Source organism: Narcine bancroftii, chromosome 4 (genome assembly GCF_036971445.1).
Source record: "Narcine bancroftii isolate sNarBan1 chromosome 4, sNarBan1.hap1, whole genome shotgun sequence".
NCBI lineage: Eukaryota > Metazoa > Chordata > Chondrichthyes > Torpediniformes > Narcinidae > Narcine > Narcine bancroftii.
The window spans coordinates 89,184,948-89,211,599 of record NC_091472.1 but is presented as its reverse complement, the minus strand read 5'-3'; the positions used below and the strand labels follow the sequence as shown (position 1 = coordinate 89,211,599).

Genomic DNA, 26,652 nt, shown 5'->3' with positions numbered 1-26,652 from the left:
GCAATAATTGGAGGAGTCACGTGATGGAGTAGTGGCCGGACGGTGAACTCCAGCCCTCTCCAGAAAAGTCGGGAAAAACAAGAAAAAACACAAAGGCACAGAAATAAAAGTTACAGAAAAGTGAGTATAAAGGTGGAAAGAAGATGGCGACAAAAAAAGAAAAGTCGAAAGCAACGGTAAGAAGAGAGGAAGAGAAGACAAAGGAGGAAAAAGGTGAAGGCCTTACCTGTCCGAAGAGGCCCGCTGCGGAGAGAGAAACCCGCTCCCTCAGGTCGGTAAATAATGGACTACAAAAATGGCTCGCAGAGCCGAGTAAAAGTGCGCAACCGCGCATGCGCGAAATTTCGCGCATGCGCGATGCGAATGAAAAAAAACACACCGACGGGAGGGGGGACCAGCTGGGGAGTCGATCTCCACAGCCGGCAACGACAGCTGCAGAACACCTGCAGCAAGAAGAGACCACAGAAGACAACAGAAACAAGAAAGAAGAGGAGGAAAGGGCAACAAAGAAACAACAGATGGCCAACCCAGAGGAAGAAGAAGAGGAAGAGTATGGTGAAATAGAAGAAGAAAAGAGAGGCAAGGTAAAGGATATACTTGCTCTTATTAGAGGATACATGGAATCATTTAAAGAATGGCAAACACAGGAATTTAAGGATTTAAGAAAAAGAATAAACAACACAGAAGAGAAAATAAATAAAATGGAGATGACCTTAACAGAAATGGGAAAGAAAATGGAAGAGCGGGCAGTAGCAGCAGAAATGGAGGTAGAAGACTTAAAAAAGAAATTGGAGGAATCTAATAAAAAAACTAAAGAGACACAAGAACTACTAGCTCAAAAAATAGATACAATGGAAAACCATAACAGAAGAAATAACATAAAGATAGTGGGCCTTAAGGAAGATGAAGAAGGCAAGAATATGAGGGAGTTTATAAAAGAGTGGATCCCTAAGACCCTAGGATGTCCAGAACTACAGCAAGAAATGGAAATAGAAAGGGCACATAGAGTATTGGCCTCTAAACCACAACCACAACAAAAACCAAGATCTATTGTAGTAAAATTCCTAAGATATACTACAAGAGAAAAGGTACTGGAGAAGACAATGGAAAAAGTAAGAGAGGGCAACAAACCACTGGAGTATAAAGGGCAAAAAATCTTCATTTATCCAGATATAAGTTTTGAACTCCTAAAGAAGAGAAAAGAGTTCAATACAGCAAAGGCGATTTTATGGAAGAAAGGGTATAAATTTATACTAAAGCATCCAGCGGTATTGAAAATATTTATTCCAGGACAACAAAACAGACTATTCTCGGATCCAGAAGAAGCACGAAAATTTGCAGAACAATTACAAAAATAGACTGAGGGAGGAAGACGGGTAATGAGAGTTAAGATGATCACAATTGATATGTATGTGGGTAAAGACAAAAATAGACTGAGGGATGAAGACAGGTAATGAGAGTAAAAATGATCACGATTGATATGTATGCGGGTAAAGAGGTATAAGAGTGAATAGAGACAAGGAGCATACGTGAATGTATCTGTACTTAGAGGAAAATATAGATAGTATAAGACAAGAATTAATAAGGGAAGGTAATGGAATAGAGAGAATAAGGAGGGAATTAAAAGAGTGACCTTTGTGACATATGAAAAGTGAAATCTTTTCTGGGGGAGGCGGGGTGGGGGGAAATAGCGGTCACTGCAAAATCAGTTGACGCTTGCGAGTGGATTCGCAAATCCAAATGGAGAGGGGAGATGTGGTTGTCCGACAAGGGATAAAGGACAACTCAGGAGGTGAATGGGAGATTGGGAATAAATAAGATAGAAATAGGAGAATAAGGAAAATGTTGGATGTTGTAGGAATGTTGTCTTATAAAGAGTTGAAAATAAGAAAACAGAAATGGAAAAGGAGGAAAGGTAATGATGGAAAAACGGAAAGAGAAGATAAACAAAATATAAAAGGGCTACGCTGAACTATATGTCTTTAAATATTAATGGAATACATAACCAAATTAAAAGGAATAAACTACCAAATTTAAATGAATAAATGTATTCCATTAGAAAAAATAACATATTGGTTAAGAAATAATATTGAAATATTCAAACAAGTATAGGAGCCTTACATTAAATACAATAGCGAAAACCTACCGGGGACAAACATTACCTAAGTTGATGGAAGGAGAAGGAAAGAAAAGAATGGACTCAGTAGAATTTCTGGTGTAATTTTGTTGAATGACAACATTGTCTGACTGGATTAATGCAACCTAGATTGTATACCTAAAATGGATGAGAGGGGGGGTGGGGGGGTGGTTTGGGAGGAAAGGGGGGGGGGAGAAAAAGTCACTGTATATGTGTGAAAAAGAAATTGTGTATATCATGGCTAATGTGATTTATGGTGTGAAAAATAAAAAAAATTAAAAAAAAAAAAAAAAAAAAAAAAAACAGCAATAATTACAGTAATACCAAAGACAGGGAAAGATCCACTCGCACCAGCGTCATATAGACCGATATCTTTACTTAACACAGATTATAAGATAATAGCTAAACTATTAGCAAACAGATTAGCCGACTATGTACCAAAAATAGTAAATCTAGACCAAACTGGATTTATTAAAAAAAGACGAACAACAGACAATATTTGTAAATTTATTAACTTAATTCATGCAGTAGAAGGAAATAAAGCTCCAACAGTAGCAGTTGCTTTAGACGCAGAGAAGGCCTTTGACAGAGTTGAATGGAATTATTTATTCAAAGTACTACAAAAATTCAGTTTACCAGAGAAATATATTAATTGGATTAAAGCATTATATAAGGGGCTATTGGCGAAAGTGACAGTAAATGGATATATATCAAAGCAATTTAACTTAAGCAGATCAACAAGGCAGGGATGCCCACTATCGCCCTTATTGTTCGCGTTAGCTATAGAACCATTAGCAGAATTGATAAGAACAGAAAATAAAAGGGATAAAAATAAAAGACAAGGAATATAAAATCAGTCTATTTGCAGATGATGTTATAGTATACTTAACAGAACCAGAAATATCAATAAAAGAATTACATAAGAAATTGAAGGAATATGGAGAAGTGTCGGGATACAAGATTAACGCAAATAAAAGTGAAGGAATGCCAATGAATAATGCGGATTTCTCAAAATTTAAGAAAGAATCACCATTCAGACGGCAAATGCAAGCAATAAGATACCAAGGTATACAAGTAAGTAAAAACCTCGGCCATCTATATAAACTCAATTATTATCCACTAATGAAAAAATTACAGGACGACTTAGAGCATTGGAAAGACTTACCACTAACACTAATAGGAAGGATAAACTGTATTAAAATGAACATTTTCCCAAGGATACAATACCTATTTCAGGCATTGCCAATACACTTGACGGAGAAATTCTTCAAGGATTTAAAGAAAATAATAAGGAAATTTTTATGGAAAGGGGCGAAACCGAGGGTAGCACTAGATAAATTAACAGAATGGTATAAACAAGGAGGCTTACAACTGCCAAACTTTAAAAATTATTATAGAGCTGCACAATTAAGATACCTATCAGATTTTTATCAAACAAGGGAAAAGCCAGATTGGACTAGATTAGAACTAGATAAAATAGGGGAAAAGATACCTGAACATATATTATATAAATGGGATGAAAAATTGGTACAACGTAGGAATTCTCCAGTATTACATCATCTGCTCAATATTTGGAAGAAGATTCATGTAGAAAGGAATAAAACAAATTACCAATTACCAAAACTAATACTGACGCAAAACAAGTTACTCCCTTTTACAATAGATAACCTTTCCTTTAGAGAATGGGAAAAAAAAGGGATTAAAAGAATAGAAAATTGTTTTTCAGGAAATAGATTCTTATCCTTTGAACAAATGAAAGTACAATATAACTCAAGATACAACGCTGGCATATTACCAATTGAGATCCTACTTGAAGGATAAATTAGGAAGCAATTTGAGTTTACCAGAGGGAAGTAACCTTGAATATGTGATTACAGATACAATGTTAATCAAAAGATTTATAACAAATATGTATATTAAACTGCAAGAAAAGGAGAATGAGGAAACAAATGGTAAAACTAAACAAAAATGGGAACAAGATTTAAATATAAAGATAAAAAAGGAAACATGGGAGAAATTATGTTCTGGAACGATGAGAAATACAATAAATACGAGGCTGCGTATGATACAATATAATTGGTTACACAGACTATACATTACACCGCAAAAGTTAAATAAAGGGACCCAACAGTATCTGATAGATGTTTTCGATGTAAAAAAGAAAGGGGAACAACAATTCATGCAATCTGGACATGTGAGAGAGTAGAAAAATTTTGGGATGATCTCAATCAGATATTAAATAAAATAACAGAAAACAATATACCAAAGAATCCAGAGATCTTTCTCCTAAGTAACATAAAAAATAAAGAATTTGGAATTGACTTGGAAGATGCACAAAAAAGATTTGTTAAGATAGCCCTAGCCGTAGCAAAAAAATGTATTATGTCAACCTGGAAATTGGAAGATAATTTGAAAATACAACAATGGTATATAGAAATGAATAAATGTATTCCATTAGAAAAAATAAAATATAGTTTAAGAAATAATATTGAAATATTCGAACAAGTATGGGAGCCTTACATTGAATACAATAGCGAAAACCTACCGGGGACAAACATTACCTAAGTTGATGGAAGGAGAAGGAAAGAAAAGAATGGAATCTGTAGAATTTCTGGTGTATTTTTGTTGAATGACAACATTGTCTGACTGACTTAATGCAACCTAGATTGTATACCTAAAATGGATGAGAGGGGGGGGGGGTGGGGGTTGGCTTGGGAGGAGGGAGGGGGGGGGGGGGAGAAAAAGTCACTGTAAATGTGTGAAAAAGAAAAAGTGTATATCATGGCTATTGTGATTTATGGTGTGAAAAATAAAAAATTTAAAAAAAAATCTGAACGAAGAATAGCCTAGAGGTGAATGTCAGCCACGTTACAACATCAGAGCTGAGATGAGTGTTGTCAATGGACTTCTACTCAGACAGAGCAGAATTATCATACTTCAATCACTGCAACAAGAGATGCTGAAAAGGGTGCATGAGGGGCACCTTGGAATGGAAAAATGCAAGAGGATGGCCAGAATTGTTGATTATTGGATAGGGATAAATGCTGACATTGACAGGATGGTTCAAGCTGTGAGACCTGTTTGAAACAATACTCAAAACAGACAAAGGAACCCATGATAATAACTGATGTACCAGCAGAACCATGGCAGAAAGTTGGAACTGATCTGTTCCACATGGATGGAAAGAATTACTTCCTGGTTATTGATTAAACATCTCAAGGAAAGAGGATGTAGTGATAGAGTGCTACCACCAGGTGGAGTTGGAGTTAGAGGAGTGTGTGGTATCTGGGGAATGTTGCATCTTGGGAATGCTGTTGCATCTTGGGTCGATTCAAGATGGATGCCTCCACATGAGGTCTCATCCATGTGTGTACTCTCTTAGTTTTGTTTGCTTAGGTAATAAGTCTAGTTGTTTAAAAATAAACCAATATCACATTCTTGAGCCAGTCTCCAGCAGTCTGCAGCCTGGAGTGAGTCTGATAAATGCAGTTGCCAGCAGTCCACAGCCTACATGGATTCCTCACCTCAAGTCACCAACAACCCACAGCCCGTGTGTTCTTCAGCCGCAGAGCCCCTCACTGGTCCATCACCATGGTTACCATTCTGTGGGTCATGTCCTTTGTTTCTCCTTCTCAAACGGGATATGGTCTCCACATTTTCTGGTGCCCTGTGCCAGTCCTCATCTTCCCAGAGTTTGCAACCCCTCAAGGCTGCCATCTTGGCCCCAGACCCCACAATCGCAGGATTTTAAACTAAACCACCGTTGGTACTTTTAACAGACTATTTTAAGCATGTACAGAGCCATCAGTAGTTGGACTGGGCAGTAAAACCCTGTGAAGGAGCTCTGTGTCTCCTCTCCCTGCTCCCTACAAGTCTGTACCAGCAACAATGCTGCCATTGCATTAATTCCAGCAGCACCAACATATTTTTTCCGTGTCAGCATGCAGGTGGGAAATTGAAAACTTGGCTGAATGATGCACTAACAACACAACCTCACACTCAATGTCACCAATGTTATATATAGAGAATTTAGGTTAAAATGGCTTAAGTTAAAATGTGATGATTAATCATAAAAAGGGAAGCCAGAACGGACAGGCAGCTTACTAGCAGCCAAGGACAAAAGGTTCAGCTGGATATGTTTTTTTAAACATATCTTTTCATGGTCATAGTGAGAGACATGCAGGAGACAAAAGATTGATAAGAAGGGTGAGAAACAGAATTTAGTGTATGTAGAGTTCGCAGCGTACGTAACGAACGTGATAATTAAAAATGCAGTTATAACTTAGAATGCTTTTGCAATACTAACCAATTAAAACAGTATTAATAAGAAGGGGAAGGGCAAACAATAAGGGTATAAAAATCAATGCACTGTATGTATCGGGGCTTAACTGGTGAGAAGCCAGTTGAGTCCAACTCTGCAGACTTGTAAATAAAGCTTGTCGTGTCATCAGTTTTAAAGAGACTCATGTGTGAGAAGTTTTATTTCTGACAACCAAGACCAAGGAGCTGATTGTAGACTTTAGGAAAGGAAAACAAAAGGTGTACAATCCAGTGATCATTGGGTGAGAGGATGAGCAACTTTGAATTTCTCAAGGTCACTATCTTGGAGGATCTTTCCTGGACCCAGCGTACTAATGCTATCATAAAGAATGCACATTGGCACCTCTACTTTCTCAGGAGTTTGCAGATGCATGGTATGTCATTGGAAAGCTTGGAAATCCTTTACAGATGTGTTGTGGAAAATGTGCTGACATGGCCTGGTATGGGGGCACCAATACCTCTAAGTTGAAAACCCAGCAAAAGGTAGTGGAGATAGGCAAAACTCTCCCCACCATTGAGAACATCTACATGGAATGTTGCCATTGGAGAGCAGCAATAATCAAGGATCCACACCATCCAGGACATGCTCACTGCTGCCATCAGGAAAGAGATACAGGTGCCACAGGAATCAAACCTCCAGGTTTAGGACTAGTTGCTAGGTCTCAACCATCAGACTTCTTGAAACACAGACTCATTCAGAGACTTATTTAAGGACTTGTAGCGGCCCGCTAACTGGGATGCAACCTTGTACACAAAGTGGCCGACGAATGCGGCAACTGCACAGACCCCAAGGGAGTCAATGACCTTCATCCCAGGTGACCATCCGCACAGCGGGAAACAACGAGCAATGGCGGGATCGTCACCTAGTCGGAGATTGCCACTGCCATGACATCACTCCTATTCTTGTCCACTGCTCCAACAGCTTCATCAAGTTTGCAGATGACACAACAGTGGTTGGCCTCATCAGCAACAACAATAAGTCACACTACAGAGAAGAGGTAGAAAATCTCATGAAACGTGAAAGTATCAACCTGAACAAGATAAAGGAGATGATCATGGACTTCAGGAGGAACAGGAACAACAGTCCTCCACTACACATCAACAATTCTATGGTGGAAAGAATGGAGAGCTCCAAGTTCCTTGGAGTTCACTTAACTCATGACCTACTGTGGACACTCAACATCTCCTCACATTTCAGAAAGGCACATTGACTGCACTTCCTGAGAAGACTGAACTGGGCAAGGCTACCAGCCACCATTAGGTCAACCTTCTACAGGAGCTCTATCGAGAGCTTCCTGGCCAGCTGCATCAGTGTGATACAGTTGCTGCACGGAAATGGATCAGAGGTCAATTCAAAGGACTATCAGAGTGGCAGAGAGGATCACTGGAATCTCTCTCCCCGCCATCAATATGATCCACCGGGATCATTGTCTGAAGAGGGTATGCAAAATCATTGAAGACGCCTTCCGCTCCTGCTCACAGCATCTTTCAATCTTTCAGCAACTCCCATCAGGAAAAAGATAAATGATTATCAGAGCCAGCACCACCAGGCTGAGGAACAGCTTCTTCCCAGGGGCTGCGAGAATGCTGAACAACCTGACACAAACCATCCAAGACTCTTATATTCATGAAACTGTAGCGTTTGGGCAAACAGAGCAAATAACAAAACCGGTAGTTGACAGGTTCATTCCAAAGCTCGCTGATTTATAATTTGGTTCACCAAGGCTTTTTAAAGATGCAACCTGTTCCCGCCATTGGGAACTGGAAGTTACATCGCTGATTGGCAGCTATTCAGATTTCATGTGTGCGGGCTCTTTCCTTTCGGGAAAGGGGAAGATGCCCGGCACCATCCTTGGAGCAGGCTGCTCCGACCGCGCACGCGTTACAATTGGAGCGGATTCGCCTGTACACCAACTGAATCGGTCACCACAAAACAATATTTATTGATTCATTTGTATTTATCAATACTTGTCCTGCATATGTATTGTTTGTCTGTTGTGTGTCTTGCACCGAGGATCAGAGAATGCTGTTTTGTCAGATTGTATTTGTGCAGTTGGATGACAATAAACTTGAATTGATTTGATTTGCTGTATCTAGGAGGAGAGGGAACCAGGGGAGGTGTGCAGGAAATGGAGAAGATACGGTTAAGGGCTGAGTTGAAGATGGTAGAGGAGAAGGCATGTTTTTTGAAGAAGGAGGAAATCTCAGATGATCGGGAATGGAAGATCTTATTCTAGAAGCAGATGCGATGGAGATGGAGGAATTGAGAGAATGGAAGAGAAGCCTGACATGGCACAGGGTGCAAAGAGGGGTAGCCAAGGTAGTTTTGAGTGTTAGTGGGTTTGTCGAAAATGTCTGTTAAAGTTTGTGTCCCGAAACAGAGACAGAGAACTCGAGAAAGAGTGTCGCCAGAGATGGACCAAATAAATTTGAGGTTGGCTGCAGCAAGTAAGAATCTGTACATTGTACTCACGTCATGACAATCAACTTTCATTATCATCAATACACTTAGTCATAGAAGCCAATTCCAAATATTATAAATGATAAATGCACAGACTGTATGAAAGAGGTCGAAAGAGAAGTGTAAGATGTACTCCTCCATGCCAGCAGGGGGCAGTTTCGGGAGGACCATTTTGGAGGATTTCGCCTGGTTTCGGCGATGGTGGAGAAAGGCGAGGGAGAGAAGTGGAGGGTTATAGTTGCTGGAGTTCAGAGGTGATAACCTCGGTTTGACTGGATGGTGAAGCGCAACCCTCGGCTTGGCGCCCAGTGAGACCTGGCCGTCTCGTCAGCCGCTGGGTCGAACCAGAAGAAATGAGGGAGAGACGGAGTTTCGAGAAGTGAAGGGTAATTCATTTTTTTTTCAACAAAGTTCGCTTTCCCAATTACAAATAATAAAATAGTCTCAGTATGACGAGACTCGCTTGGAGAGAGTCGGGTAGGTTGGTTGCCATGGTGAAACGTCGCCCACGCGGCCATCGGTGGTGAAAGATTTTTGATGGCCCTCGTGTTCGAGGGTTGGACTTGATGTATATTTTCAGTCTAAATGCATTTTCTGGTTTGGAGGTGGCTGGTTCGCACTAATGGCCAGCGTTGCCCCCTCATGGCGGCAGTGGCATGTCCCTTTTCGCCGGCTGTGTTGCACCGCGGCGCTTGGGTGGTTGAATGGAGTCCGTCTGGAAGGAGAGGGAGAACGGATTTGCTGCAACTTGATGCAGATCAACCTTCCCACACCCTGCTGGACTCTGACTTGGAAGTTGTGCACAAGGGGGGTGGGGGGGCTCCTCTCGGTCCCGTTTCCCCCATCGGAACCGTCCCCATGCATCGAGATATTTAAAAATTCTCCAGTCAGTCCCATTGCCCTCCAATCTGGAAGTGGCATGAGGTGCGCGGTCCTCGATGACCTGAACGACGATGAGTTTGGATCCAAGTGGGAGTAGTGTGAGGGATACTGGAATGTTAGGAGTCCAGAGATACTGGAAGCAAGTGCCAATTAAGAATAAAGTATTATGGGTTAACTTAAGGTGAAGGGATGCTGGAATGTGAGGAAGGGTTGTAAAAGTGTAATAAACTAAGGATCTTCAAAACAGGATAACAAGTAGATAGCTTTAGCAAGTCTTAGGGATTGATCAATGAGTGAAGAACAAAGACATGATACTTCTCTGGCTAACAAGTTTGCAGGAAGACACATAAACTGATAAGAAGTTAGAATCCACGTGGGCAGAATTACCTAATGCTAAACCAATCCAGGAGGCAGAAGAATGTTGGGGGGAAGGTATCTCTGTACTGAAATGAAATGTATAAAAGTTGGGTCAGCCCCAGTATCTGTGTGTATTCCCAGGGTAAGGGGAAGCACCCAACTTTGCATTGTTGTAATAGTAATAAAAGTTCTTTGTTCTCAATTTTTGTCTCGAGCAAATTCTGTGAAGGTACTTCTGTTTCTCACAGTATTAATCTACCCAGTTGTTTGAAATTCCCATCATGACAAGAAGTTATTTACCTGGCTGGCTCCAAGAATAGAAAAGCTTTTACAATCTTTCCAAGCAATCAAAAGGCGAGGAGAGACTGTACTAGCACATTTATAAAAATAAAACTGTATCAGCTTGTGTGTGCTTGCCGACCTGTTTGTACTTGTAGATCTCTGAAGTAGCAATTGTCTTGTTAAGTTGCCAAGTGTTGCTCAATATTTTTGTCACCCCCCCCCCATACGAACCCACACGTCGCTCGTAAAATTTACATTCTTGGATTTGACAGGTCGCAAGGAAATTACATTGGTCTCAGTGAAGTTTGCGTTCACGTACTTTGTTTTTCAAGAATTATTTCTAAAATCGTGATCAGTTTGATTTTCTACTTATTTCGGAATCGAGCCCTTACAACTTTTGCTTCCCCTGTGAACATGGGGGGGGGGGGGGGTAAAAGAACATGTAGGATATTTTGATTGAAATTTAGATCAAGAAACATCTATTTTTTCCTGTGGTGGCTTTAACTTTCTAATCCCAATTATATCTTTCAATGTTAAAATCGTTTAGAAATTTGGCGAGAATTTACAAGACTGCATGTTTCATAAAAATAGGCAAGAAATGTAATCCCTAGATAATAGTGGCGAACATGATTGAAAATACTCGAACTTTAGGTCAACAGGTCATGTATGTCAGAAATTTGGAATTATACTGAATTTATTTGATACATAAAAGTTCTCATCTTTTAGTTTAAATTGCATTTCAAGTGACATTTTTGATCAAACTTCCCTGGCCTGCCCTATGGCATGGTCACAAATTTTTGGAAATGAGATGGTGGCCAGTCAACCCACTAATATATCCTGGCTCTTGGAGCAATCCCATCGAGCCCACTCCTGTATCTATTTCCCTATACAAGAACCTATTGTGTTTTGCAAACCCTGATTCTCTCATTGTCCTCATACTTGGGGGTCATTGATGAACTCCAAGCAGCATATTTTGGGGATGTGGGAAGAAACTTGAGTGCTCTGGGGAAACACGTGCCCACAGGGAGAAAGTTCATGTTCTGCATGAAAAGTAGCTGAGATCAGAAGTCTAAGTTCCTGGAACTGAGTGGCATCAATAATAACTCAGGAACCAGGATGCGAGGGGGTGCTGAAGGATTTCTGACCTTGTCAGAAGTTCGGATCTGGAGCTTGGGTTGCCAATGGTTTGGACTGGACTCTGTGTGGATGCGGAAGGCAAATCCACAGACACTCGGTGTATTTTGGGGGGGGGGGGTGGGTGGATTCTCTTTTGCTTCTTTTTCTCTGAAAGTAAGAGGCACTTCAGGCAAGTTTTGTCAATAGCGAATCTATCTGCCTAACAGCAGGCAAAAGCAATTTTATGTAATATGTCACTGTTTTATTACATTGACAATAAATTGAATCTTGACCTCTGCACCACGACGACTCTGTTGAATGATGTTCCTCCTTGTGCTTAATTATCCGATGTTATGTAGACTTGACTGCATTGACCTAAGATTCCCACATTTATCACTGTATAAGGCAAGTATGAGAATGTTGTTCTAGGATGGGTTTGGGTTTTACTGGCTACACTGATTTTGATAGTCATTGTCAAAAAAGTAAAATGGATTGGTATTCTCAGCCCGTGATAGCCGATTTGTATGAAGGCCACAGAAAGGGAGAAAGTTACTTGGTCTGCAAACAAAACTTAAAACCGTTGACACAAGTGAATGGTGCAGTGGGAAACTAGAGAGTTGTGAGTTCCTGTGAAGTAACTGCAGAAAGAATATCTGAAAACAATTAACTCATTGCTGTGAGGGGAAAAATCCTCCCATTTAAACAATGCCCTTCACTACCCCAATATATTTCAAGACTGCATAATAACCAAAGAGGTAATTTGAGCTGTTGTCACTTGTAGGAAATGCAGAAGAAAATTTGTTCAGTATATAAAACTACTGAGAAAACTCAGCAGGTCACACAGCATCCATAGAAAATAAAAGGCAGGCGATATTTCAGGCTTTTTAAAATAATTTTTTATTTTTCACACTGTGAACCATATCAACCAAAATATGTACAAATGTATCTCATTAAATTTACACAGTGGTCTTTTCTCCCCTTTTTTTCCCCCTTTCCCTCCCTTCCCTCTACACACCCCCCTTCAAAACCCATAAATATTCAACATATACAATACAATAAAACCATAAAATAATACTTTCACACAAAGGAAAATAAACAGGAAAAATGCATCATCTATTTATTACACACTGAATCTAGTCGTTTTGTCTTCTTATCATTTTCATTCTCATTTTAGGGGATGGAGGTCGTAGGCAAGCTCTCTCTGATATGTTCCATGTATGGTTCCCAAATTTGTTCAAACATTGTGACTTTATTTTTTAAATTATATGTTATTTTTTCCAATGGAATACGTTTATTCATTTCCATGTACCATTGCTGTATCTCTTCCATTTTCCAAGTTGACATTATACATTTTTTTGCTATAGCTAAGGGTATCATAATTAATTTTTTTTGCACTTTATCCAATTTGAGGCCTAATTCTCTACTTCTTATATTACTTAAAAGAAATATCTCTGGTTTTTTTGGTATGTTATTTTTTGAAATTTTATTTAGTATCTGATTTAATTCTTCCCAAAATGTATTTACTTTCGTACATGCCCCAGTTGCATGTAATGTTGTTCCCATTTCCTTCTTACAGTGAAAACATCTATCCGATAATGTTGAATCTCATTTTTTTTAATTTTTGAGGAGTAATATATAACCTGTGTAACCAATTATACTGTATCATGCGTAACCTTGTGGTTATTTTATTCTTCATAGTTCCAGAACATAACTTTTCCCATGCTTCATTCTTTATCCTTATGTTTAGATCCTTTTCCCACTTCTGCTTAGGTTTATAGTTTATTTCATTTTTCTTATCTTGCAGCTTAATGTACATGTTGGTTATAAATCTTTTAATTATCATTGTGTCTGTAATCACGTATTTAAAGCTGCTTCCTTCAGGTAATCTCAAGCTGTTTCCCAATTTATCCTTTAAATAAGTTTTCAATTGATGATATGCAAACATTGTACCATGAGTTATTCCATATTTGTACTTCAACTGTTCAAATGTTAATAAATTATTTCCCAAAAAACAATTTTCTATTATTTTGATTCTTTTTCTCTCCCATTCTCTAAAGGAAAGGTTATCTATTGTAAAAGGGATTAGCGGATTTTGCGTCAATAGTAATTTTGGTATTTGATAATTTGTTTTTTTCCTTTCTAGGTGGATCTTCTTCCATGTATTAAGTAAATGATGCAGTACTGGTGAGCTTTGATATTGCACCAGCTTTTCATCCCACTTATAAAGTATATGTTCCGGTACCTTTCCCCTATTTTATCTAGTTCTATCTTAGTTCAGTCTGGTTTTTCCCTTTTCTGATAAAAATCTGATAAATACCTTAATTGTGCAGCTCTATAATAATTTCTAAAATTTGGTAACTGCAAACCACCTTGATTATACCTCTTTGCTAATTTATCTAACACTACCCTTGGATTCCTCCCTTTCCACAAGAATTTCCTTATTCTCTTTAGTTCCTTAAAGAATTTTTCTGTTAAGAGAATTGGTAATGTTTGAAATAAGTATTGTATCCTTGGGAACACGTTCATTTTAATCCAGTTTACCCTCCCTATCAATGTTAGTGGTAATTCTTTCCAATGTTCTAAGTCTTCCTGCAATTTCTTTATTAGTGGCTGATAATTTAGTTTGTGCAAGTGGGTTGTTATTATCTAATCTGATACCTGCTTGTGCTTGCTATTTAAATGGTGTTTCTTTATTAAATTCTGTATAGTCTGCATTACTCATTGGCATCACTTCACTTTTATTTGCGTTGATCTTGTACCCCGATATTTCTCCATACTCCATCAATTTCTTATGTAATTCTTTTACTGATACCTCTGGTTCTGTTAGGTATACTATGATGTCATCTGCAAATAAGCTGATTTTATACTCCTTCTCCTTTATTTTTATCCCTTTTATTTTATTTTCTATTCTTACCAGTTCTGCCAAAGGTTCTATTGCTAAGGTGAACAATGAGTGGTATAGTGGACATTTCTGTCTTACTTAATTTAAAGTGACTCGATACATATCCATTTACTGTTACCTTCACCAACGGTCCATTATACAATGCTTTAATCCAATTTATATATTTTTCTGGTAGATTGAACTTCTGTAATTTTTTAAATAAGTAATTCCACTCTACTCTGTCAAAGGCTTTTTCTGCGTCTAGAGCAACAGCCATTGTTGCTTTCTTATTTCCTTGAACTGCGTGGATTAGATTAATAAGTTTGCAGACATTGTCCGCTGTTCGTATTTTCTTAATAAATCCAGTTTGATCTTGTTTTATTATTTTTGGTACACAATCGGCCAGTCTGTATTGCTAATAATTTCACTATTATCTTATAGTCTGAGTGAAGTAGAGATATTGGTCTATATGATGCTGGTGTTAATGGATCCTTCCCCATCTTTGGTATTACTATAATTATTGCTGTCTTACATGAATCTGGCAAGTTTTGTGTTTCTTCTATCTGGTTTATTACTTCCAGGAGAGGAGGAATTAATAACTCTTTAAATGTTTTATAGATTTCTATTGGAAATCCATCCTCTCCTGGTGTTTTATTGTTTGGCAGCTTTTTTAATATATCCTGTACTTCCTCTATTTCAAATGGTTTTATTAGTTTGTTTTGTTCCTCTTGTAATTTCGGCAGTTCAATTTTAGCTAAAAATTCCTCTATTTTATCATCTTTCCCCTTGTTCATAGTTTGATACAATTGTTCATAAAATTCCATAAAAATTTGAGGAGTCACATGATGGAGTAGTGGCCGGTCGGGGAACTCCAGCCCTCTCCAGAAAAGTTTAAAAAAAACAGAGAAAAAACAAAGGCACAAACACAAAAACTAAAATAAAGTGAAAATAAAGGTGTGGAGAAAATGGCAGCGAAGAAAGAAAAGCCGAAAGCAACGGGAAGAAGAGAAGAAGAAAAGATGTTGGAAGAAGAAGGTGAAGGCCTTACCTGTCCGAAGAGGCCCGCGCGGAAAGAGAAGCCCGCTCCCTCAGGTCAGTTGAAGTCCTGAGCTCGGGACTACAAAAATGGCTCGCGGAGCAAACAAAAGTGCGCAAGACAAAAAGAACACTGATGGGAGGGGGGACCAGCTGAGGAGTCGATCTCCACAGCTGAAATTGACAACCACAACAAAGCAGCAAGAGGAGAACATAGAAAATAACGAGAACAAGAAAGAAGAGAGTAAAAAGAAATCAAAGAAACAACAGATGACCAACCCAGAGGAAGAAGACCAGCAGCAAGACAGTTCTAATAAAAATAAGAAGACCAAAAATACTCAACAAGATAAAACAAACAACCCAACAAGAAAACCAGAAGAGACAGAGGTAAAGGACACAGATCCTGGAGTGGACTCAGAAGAAGAAGAGGAAGAACACAGAGAAATTGAAGAAGAAGGGAAGGGCAAGTACATGGATATATTTTTTTTAAAGAATATATGGAATCAATAAAAGAATGGCAATCACAAGAATTCAGTGAAATGAAAAGAGTAAAAAGTACAGAAGAAAAAATGAATAGATTAGAGATGATCATGTCAGGTATAGGAAAAAGAGTGGACAAGGTGGAAGAACGAGAAACAGCCATAGAAATGGAAGTAGATGACTTAAAAAAGAAATTAGAAGAATCTAATAAAAAAGTTAAAGAGACACAAGAGCTGTTAGCTCAGAAGATAGATATAATGGAAAATTATAATAGAAGAAACAATATAAAGATAGTGGGCCTTAAGGAAGATGAAGAAGGCAAGAATATGAGAGAATTTATAAAAGAATGGATACCCAGGGTCCTAGGAAGACCAGAATTACAGGAAGAAATGGAAATAGAAAGGGCACATAGAACATAGGCCCTTAAACCACAACCACAACAAAAACCAAGATCCATTCTAGTAAAATTCCTAAGATATACAACAAGAGAAAATATATTGGAGAAAGCAATGAGGAAAATAAGAGAACACAAAAAACCACTGGAATACAAAGGTCAAAAATTTTTTTTCTATCCAGATATAAGTTTTGAACTCTTGAAGAAGAGGAAGGAGTTTAATACAGTAAAAACAATCCTATGGAAAAAAGGATATAAATTTATGCTAAAGTACCCAGCGGTACTTAAAATAGTTATTCCAGGGCAGCAAAACAGACTATTCTTGGATCCGGAGGAAGCACGAAAATTTGCAGAACAACTACAAAGCAGACAGAGAGATGAAGACATGTAACGAGAACAAAAATGACCACAAACTATATGTATGTGTGTATGTATATATATATATATATATATATATGTGTGTGTGTGTATGTATATTAAAAATAATAGAGTATAGATAAGAACTAAGAAAGGAAAGTAAGGGAAGAAAGGAAGTAAGGAGGGAATTAAGAGAGTGACCTTTGTTATATATGAAGATTAAAATCTTTTTGGGGGGCTGGGTGGGGAAGAATTACGGTCACTGCGAAATCAGTTGACGCTTGCGAGTGAATTCGCAAATCCAAATGGAGAGGGGAGATGTGGTTGCCCGACAAGGGATAAAGGGCAACTCAGGAAGGGGAGGGGATAGTGGGGTTAAAGGAATTTTAGATAGGAGAATAATGGAAATATTTTATGTTTTAGAAATGTTGTCTTATAATGTGTTCAAAAAAAGAAAGCAGAAATGGATAAGAAGGAAAGGTGATGATGAGAAAACGGAAAGGAAAAATAAACAAAGTATGAAATGGCTATGTTGAACTATATGACTTTAAATATTAATGGAATACATAAACAAATCAAAAGGAAGAAACTGTTAAATTTACTGAAAAAAGAAAAAATTGATATAGCATTCTTACAAGAAACACACTTAACTGAAGTGGAACACAAGAAATTAAAGAGAGATTGGATAGGACATGTAACAGCAGCATCATATAATTCAAAAGCTAGAGGAGTAGCTATATTAATCAGTAAAAATGTACCAATCAAAATAGAAGAGGAAATAACAGATCCAGCAGGGAGATATGTAATGATAAAATGTCAGATATATTCGGAGTTTTGGAATTTACTCAATGAGTATTCACCTAATGAAGAAGATCAAAAATTTATGCAAGATATCTTTTTCAAGATAGCAGACACGCAAGGGAACATACTAATAGGAGGGGATTTCAATCTTTATTTGGATTCAAACATGGATAAAACTGGAAAAAAAAATTAATAGAAAGAACAAAGTAACCAAATTTATAATTAAATCACTGCAAGAAATGCAACTTTTGGATATATGGAGGAAACAATACCCAAAGGAAAAGGAATATTCATATTATTCGGGCACAATTAAAACATACTCAAGAATTGACCTATTCCTGTTATCAGCTCACATGCAAGAGAGAGTTAGGAAAACGGAATATAAAGCTAGACTATTATCGGACCACTCACCCCTGTTATTGACAATAGAGTTAGAGGACATCTCACCAAGAATGTATAGATGGAGATTAAACTCCATGCTACTTAAAAGGCAGGATTTTAGAAAATTAATTGAACGACAAATTAAAATGTACTTTGAAATAAATACGGAATCAGTGAAAGATAAGTTTATACTATGGGATGCAATGAAAGCGTTTATCAGAGGGCAAATGATAAGTTATGTAACTAAGATGAAGAAGGACTACAACCAGGAAACAGAACAGTTGGAAAGGGAAATAGTAAATATAGAAAAAGAATTAGCAATGAAGGAAGACACTGCTAAAAGAAGAGAATTGGCAGATTAAAAAATATATATGAAACACTACAAACATATAAGGTGGAGAAGAACATAATGAAGACAAAACAGAAATATTATGAACTAGGAGAAAAAACGCACAAAATTCTAGCACGGCAGCTTAAGACAGAACAAACTAAGAGAATGGTATTGGCATTAATGAAAAAAGACAAGCAAATCACATATAATCCAACGGAGATTAATGAAAACTTCAGAGAATTCTACGAACAACTATATCAAACTGAAAACGAAGGGAAAGAAGATAAAATAGATGAATTTTTAACTAAAATTGAACTACCAAAATTACAAACAGAGGAACAAAATAAATTGACAAAACCATTTGAAATAGAAGAAATACAGGAGATAATAAAAAAAACTACCAAACAATAAAACACCAGGAGAGGATGGATTCCCAATAGAATTCTATAAAACATTTAAAGATTTATTAATTCCTCCCCTTCTGGAAGTAATCAACCAGACTGATAAAACACAAAGCTTACCAGAGTCATGTAAAACAGCAATAATTACAGTAATACCAAAGACAGGGAAAGATCCACTTACACCAGCGTCATATAGACCAATATCTTTACTTAACACAGATTATAAGATGATAGCTAAACTTTTAGCAAACAGATTAGCCGACTATGTACCAAAAATAGTAAATCTAGACCAAACTGGATTTATTTAAAAAAAGACGAACAACAGACAATATCCGTAAATTTATTAACTTAATTCATGCAGTAGAAGGAAATAAAACTCCAACAATAGCGGTGGCTTTAGACGCAGAGAAGGCCTTTGACAGAGTAGAATGGTATTATTTATTCAAAGTACTACAAAAATTCAGCTTACCAGAGAAATATATTAATTGGATTAAAGCATTATATAAGGGGCCATTGGCGAAAGTGACAGTAAATGGATATATATCAAAACAATTTAACTTAAGCAGATCAACAAGGCAGGGATGCCCACTATCTCCTTTATTGTTTGCATGGCAGATTTAATGAATCAGGTTTAATGAAATAAAATCTGATGTTGCACAGTTACACGTGGGTCAATGGCACAGGGTGCAACGGGTAGTAACCAGTAACCTGGGCCTGATCCTAACCACCACCTGTATTGAATTTGTACATACACCCTGTGTGTATCTCCCTGGGACTCCGCTTCCCTCCTACTCCCCTTGGATGTGTGAGTGGAGAGGTTAATTGACATTGTAAATATTTCATAGTGTGTGGGTTAGTGGTTGAATCTGATGGGAGCTAATGAGAATGTGGGGCAGTAAAGATGGGTTTGACCCTGGACTAGTGAGAATGGTTAGTTCATGGTCAGTATGTAAACAGGCCCTTCAGTCCACCATGCCCATGCTAACCCTGTTGTCCACATACACCAGGATTGTATCCTTTATGCTTGCCTTTCAAGGTCTATCTAAACACATCTTAAATATAGTAACTGTATCCGACTCGACCACCTCCTCGGACAGCGAGTTCAAGATAGCCCTTTCCTTCTGATCTTCTGATAAAACTATTGGTGCTCTCTTATACCAATGTACTTTTCCCCTGTTATACATCCATTCTTCAATGTGGTGAGAATTAAAAAAACAAGATGGGTGTATGTGGGGGTGGTCGATCGTCAGTCTGAACAATGAGCTGAAGGGCCTGTTTCTGAGCTGCAGAACTGATAAGAACAGAAAATAAAATAAATGGGATAAAAATAAAAGACAAGGAATATAAAATCAGTCTCTTTGCAGGTGACATTATAATATATTTAGCAGAACCAGAAATATCAATAAAAGAATTACATAAGATACAAGGGTATTACATAGGGTACAAGATTAATGCAAATAAAAGTGAAGCAATGCCAATGAATAATGCGGATTTCTCAAAATTTAAGAAAGAATCACCATTCAGATGGCAAACACAAGCAATGCGATATCTCGGCATACAAATAAATAAAAACCTCGGCCATCTATATAAACTCAATTATTATCCACTAATGAAAAAATTAGAAGATGACTTAGAGCATTGGAAAGATTTACCACTAACACTGATAGGAAGGATAAACTGTATTAAAATGAACATTTTCCCAAGCATACAATACCTATTTCAGACATTAGCAATACGCTTAACAGAGAAATTTTTCAAGGAATTAAAGAAAATAATAAGGAAATTTTTATGGAAAGGGGGGAAACCGAGGATAGCACTAGATAAATTAACAGAATGGTATAAACAAGGAGGCTTACAACTGCCAAACTTTAAAAATTATTATAGAGCCGCACAATTAAGATACCTATCAGATTTTTATCAAACAAGGGAAAAGCCAGATTGGACTATATTAGAACTAGATAAAATAGGGGAGAAGATACCTGAACATATATTATATAAATGGGATGAAAAATTGGTACAACGTAGGAATTCTCCGGTATTGCATCATCTGCTCAACATTTGGAAGAAGATTCATGTAGAAAGGAATAAAACAAATTACCAACTACCAAAACTAATACTGACGCAAAATCAGCTAATCCCTTTTAAAATAGATAACCTTTCCTTTAGAGAATGGGAGAAAAAAAAGGATCAAAAGAATAGAAAATTGTTTTTCGGGAAATAAACTATTATCCTTTGAACAATTGAAGGATAAATATAATATAACTTACGATACAATGTTGGCATACTACCAACTGAAATCCTACTTGAAGGATAAATTGGGAAGCAGTCTGAGGTTACCAGAAGGAAGTAATTTTGAATATGTGATTACAGGCACAATGATAATCAAAAAATTTATAACAAACATGTATATTAAACTACAAGTAAAGGAGAATGAGGAAACAAATGGTAAAACCAAACAAAAAAATGGGAACAAGATCTAAGCATAAAGATAAAGAATGAAACATGGGAGAAGCTATGCTCTGGAACCATGAGAAATACAATAAACACGAGGTTACGTATGATACAATATAACTGGATACACAGGCTATACATTGTACCTCAAAAGTTAAATAAATGGGACCCAATAGTATCAGACAGATGTTTTCGCTGTAAAAAGGAAACGGGAACAACAGTTCATGCAATTTGGAAATGTGAGAAAGTGGAAAGATTTTGGGAAGATCTAAACCAGATACTAAATAAAATCACAAAAAGCAATATACCAAAAAACCCAGAGATCTTCCTCCTAAGTAATATAAAAAAACAAAGAATTTGGACTCGATTTGGATGGAGCACAAAAAAGATTTGTTATGATAGCCCTAGCTGTAGCAAAAAAATGTATTATGTCAACCTGGAAATTAGAAGATAACGTGAGAATACAACAATGGTATATAGAAATGAATAAATGTATTCCATTAGAAAAAATAACATATAATTTAAGAAATAACATTACAATATTTGAACAAATATGGGAGCCGTACATGAAACACAATAGAGAAAACCTACCGTGGACATCTACCACCTAAAATGACAGAAGGAGAAGATAATGAAAAGAACTGACTCAGTGGAATTTCTTGTTTATTTTTATTGAGTGACAACATTGTTTAACGGGTTTAATGTATCTTATATTCTGAACTTTAAATAAATGGGAGGGGAGGTGAGGGAGGGAGGGTGGGGAGGAGGGAAGGTGGGGGAGAAAATGACACTGTATATATTTAAGAAGGAAAATGTATGTATCTTGATCAATATGGTTTATAGTGTGAAAAATAAAATTTTTTTTAAAATTCCATTAAAATTTTCATTAATCTCTGTTGGATTATATGTAATTGGTTTGTTCTTTTTCTTTCATGCCGGTATCATTCTTTTAGCTTGTTCTGTTTTAAGTTACCAGGCTAATATTTTATGTGTTTTTTTTTCCCAGTTCATAATACTTTTGCTTTGTTTTCATTCTGTTCTTCTCCACCTTGTACGTTTGTAATGTTTCGTATTTAATTTTTTTTGTCCGCCAATTCTTTCCTTTTCGTTATATCATCCCTTTCTACTAATTCCTTTTCTGTACTTACTATCTCCCTTTCCAACTGCTCTATTTCCCAATTGTAATCCTTTTTCATTTTAGTCACATAACTTATTATCTGCCCTCTAATGAAGGCTTTCATTGCGTCCCATAATATAAATTTGTCTTTGACTGATCCTGTGTTTATTTCAAAATATGTTTTAATTTGGCGTTCAATAAACTCCCTAAATTCCTGTCTTTTAAGTAGCATGGAGTTTAACCTCCATCTATATGTTCTTGGTGGGATGTCCTCCAGTTCTATTGCTAATAATAGGGGTGAATGATTTGATAGTAGTCCAGCTTTATACTCAGTTTTCCTAACACTCCCTTGAATATGGACTGACAACAAAAGCATATCAATCCTTGAGTAAGTTTTGTGCCTACTTGAATAATATGAAAATTCCTTCTCTCTTGGGTGTTGCCTCCTCCATATATCCATAAGTTTCATTTCCTGCATTGATTTAACCATAAATTTGGCTACTTTATTCTTTTTGCTTGTCTTTTGTCCAGTTTTATCTAACATTGGGTCTAAATTTAGGTTTAATTCCCCTCCTACCAATATATTTCCTTGTGTGTCTGCAATCTTCAAAAAAATATCCTGCATAAACTTTTGATCCTCCTCATTAGGTGCATATATATTGAGCAAATTCCAAAATTCTGAGTATATCTTACACTTTATCATTACATACCTCCCTGGTGGATCTATTATTTCCTCCTCTATTTTAATTGGTACATTTTTGTTAACTAGTATGGCTACACCTCTAGCTTTTGAATGATAGGATGCTGCCAATACGTGTCCTACCCAGTCTCTCTTTAGTTTATGTTCTGCTTCAGTTAGATGCGTTTCCTGCACAAATGCTATATCTATTTTTTCCTTCTTCAATAAATTTAGTAGCCTCTTCCTTTTAATTTGGTTATGTATTCCATTAATGTTTATAGTCATATAGTTCAACATGGCCATCTTATATCTTGCATGCACCTCTTTTCCACCTCTTCGCCACCTCCATCCCCCTTTTCCCCATTTTCATCTCTTAGTTTTCTCTTATTACATTTAATATACGACAACACATTTAAGACATAAAGTATCCCCGCAGTTCCCACATCCACTAATACCTTAACCCCAAAAGTTCCCCCTCTCTCTGAGTTGCCCCATACCCCTTGCCGGGCAACCACAACTACCCTTTTCATTTGGATTGCGATCTTGTTCTCAGCGTCAACTGATTTTTGCAGTGACGGTTATTCCCCCTTCACCCAGCCCGCTCCAGAAAACACTTTTTTTTAAACACCCTTCCCCCTTCCCTTCTCTTTAGTTCTTTGCATATACATTCTTTACATATACATTGTTTTTACATCTTTATATATACTTTATCGCTGTTCTTCATTCTTGTTACATCTCTTTATCTCTGCAATATTTCAGGCTTGAGCTCTTTCTTTCATTCTTTTTTAAAATATTTTTATTGAGTTTAACATATAAACATAAATTTTTAAGGAAAACACATAACAAGTAATCTCATATATATACAAGTGAGCCCTTTTACGAGTGCTGAAATCGGGTAGGCTGAATTTAAAAAGGTGGGAAGATGGGGGGAATGGGGGAGGAAGACCAGCTAGCAATAAGGTAATAGTGGATACAAGTGAGAGGGTAGAAGAGAAAGGGCTGAAAAGTGGTGGTGGGCTCTCTGATAGGAGAAGGAAGGGAAGGTGGAGAAATCTTTCTCTCTTTCCACAGATGCTACCTGACCTGATGAATGTTTTTAGTTCAGATTTCTATCATCTGCAGTTTTTAATTTCAAAATTTGTGCCAATAATTGATCTTTTCTATTGTGTTATGAAGAAAGTTTATTGTTATATTCACAAGAACAGTGCACAGATGAAATGAAAATCTTGCCTACTGCAGCTCACTTGCAACAATCTAAACGAACATTTTAAAAAAAGTAAATTTATTGTGGGGTAAAAAACAAAAGTATTTCCCCTGAAACAAAGTGACCAAAAACAACTTTTTAACACCAACATTTCCTTTTAGTTATTGTGCATTAATGCGACATTTTGTATGTGTTAATTTCCCATCTCCTCGCGGAAAGTTAAGTATGAATCTGAGTGCGCTATATTTTCTATAAAAGAACATTGTTATTATCAGGAATTTGGTGATGGTAAAATGATTAGTTATTAGTGACATTTGAGTGGGGAGGAAGAGGTTTTGTCAGATATCCTTTCAATTGGATATGTTTTTGACAAAATATGATTGTCTTGGACAGTGAAGAATTGCCTGGGGGTATGGGTTCAAATTCTGGATCATTCTTTTTAAGACAGTGAACAACTTTGCTGTTATGAGAAAGAACTTGCATTGTTTGATCAGAATCCTGAACTGAACAGATGGGTCAGTAGTGATAAATAAGAATCTATTGTCATGAACAAGTCATGAAATTTAGCATTATAGTGCAAACATTCGTATTATAATCATCTTACTATATGAAAGTAATAGTGCACAAAATATAGGGGTTTAAACATCACTGGGAAATTCCAGCTCTTGCTCACTGTCCTCTACTGCGCCTAATGATTGAGGACAAGATTAGCTGGCTGCAATGCACTCTTTTTTTCCATTTGCATTGAATGGTTAGGGGGCTGTGTGGCAATTGAGAGGAAAACCAAAAAACTTGAAAGATATAATTGAACAAAATAAGATATCCAATCAAACAGTTTTGTGGCAACCCTATTGTGAAAGTACATGTAATTATTCACACCAAGTCTTTGTTAGTCTTGGGGGAATAAGAACATGGACGTTCCATGAATAACAAAGCAGATGGATAACAAAGTCCATTGCTGAGATGGCAATGACATGCAGTGGTAAACTCCTTCCATAGATGGAACAATCTATGTAAATTTCAGCTTCTAAACATGCTGAAACGTACAAGTGCTCTGGATCTTGGCATGAGCCCCAAACCTGCCCACGTTCCTGACCCTGATATTCTGGACCCTGATCGGGCCACACAGATTATTGTTCTAGACAGTAAAGGGTCCTCAAATGCAATCCATCTCATGGCAAACAGGAGTCTACAGATGGTGGCTTTGGTTCCATCTGGTACTTCTTTGTACCACCATTCTCACCTTGTTAGATTTTATCTTCTAATCACCCATTGAGTTCCTCCAGCAGACAGTTTCGCTTCTTGGCAAACAGGACACTGCTTGAAGTGCAACATGAAAGTTTGCAGATACAGTAACTGAAGTAAAAACACAAAGCTGAAGAAACATAAAGATAAAGATACAAAACCAATGTTTTGGGCCGTGAGTCCTTCATCAAAATATGAGCAAAATGTAGACAGGATGCCTGAATAAAATTTGGGGGGAGGGGAGGAGCACAGGCCAACAGGCAAGTGGTAATAATAGGTGGATAAGGGAGAGAAGGCTCAAGAGAAAACAGAGGTGGAATAGCTCTGTGAATTGAGAGGGAAGGGGGTGGAGAGCTAAAGGTAAGGAAGAGGGGGAGGGAGAATAAGGAGTGATCGAGCAGAAACTGGAAACTGGAAAAGTCAGGGGAGTGCCAAACCAGTTTACAGATGGCCCCAGTTCGGCAGTTCCTGAGGGAGGAGAAACCGAGGCTTCTCTGGACACTCTCCAACCTGATGGCATTAACATTGACTTCTCTGGATTCTGCTAGATCAGGAGAGAAGCCCACTAACTGCAGTAGTGCATGCCATTTTCCACTTACTGTTGAAAGCTTCTTAAAGTCAATTTAAGGGAATTTCTAGTATCATGTCAGTAAATTTGAAAAAGAGTTTAAAAGAAAATTCAAGTGTCACCTGGTGACGGAAACTGTCTAATTTGTATTTGAGTTGAAGTTGCCTTCAGAGAGATTGAAGTTCCATTCAGTCATATCTGTGAATACTAAACATTTAAAGAGTTTTGACGCTTAAAGAAAAATAGAGCTACCGCCTCCCCATCACTTCTCAGCTCTTTTTCTCTTCAACCCTCCCAGCTATATCCACCTATGACATCTTGCCTGTTAGCATGTGCTCCTCCCACTGCCCCTTCCTCTCTGCTCTTTCCTTCACTGCCCCCTCACTGCCTGCCTACTTTTTTTGATCTTACCTTGATGAAGGGCTCTGGTCTGAAATGTTGATTACCCTTTAATTTTGGTAGATCCTGAATGACCTACTGAGTTTCTCCCAACACTTGTGTATTGCATTACAGTCCCAGCATCTGCAGAGTTTCCTTTTTAACTCCTCTTTGGCAGTTCGTCTCACAAGTTCTACAACCGTAGCACAGTATTACTGTGTGATCCATGCTCAACCTGTGTCATTCTGGACTGAAATACTCTGCTCTTGTTGCTATTTTAATTCTTCTCTTGAGGCTTAAGATTATAACTAATCATTTTATTAATTTTTGGCAATTGGAACATTTTTTAGATCTCCAAAATTGTTAAGGAAAAGAAGATCTTTTTCTGATTACC

At 37.4% G+C, this 26,652-nt stretch overlaps 1 protein-coding gene across 4 annotated transcripts in view; it reads left to right on the top strand.

Annotated features, from left to right (window-relative positions):
* Positions 1-9,091: 9,091 nt before the first annotated feature.
* ninl (ninein-like) overlaps positions 9,092-26,652 on the top strand; it is a 142,606-nt gene continuing 125,045 nt past the window's right edge. For 3 of the 4 annotated variants that reach the window (XM_069931897.1, XM_069931894.1, XM_069931896.1), the window contains exon 1: positions 9,092-9,304. The gene's annotated coding sequence lies outside the window, so the exon portion shown is untranslated. Of the gene's footprint in view, positions 9,305-13,698; positions 13,740-26,652 lie in introns of all 4 variants that reach the window. The other variant, XM_069931895.1, reaches the window with a different exon arrangement.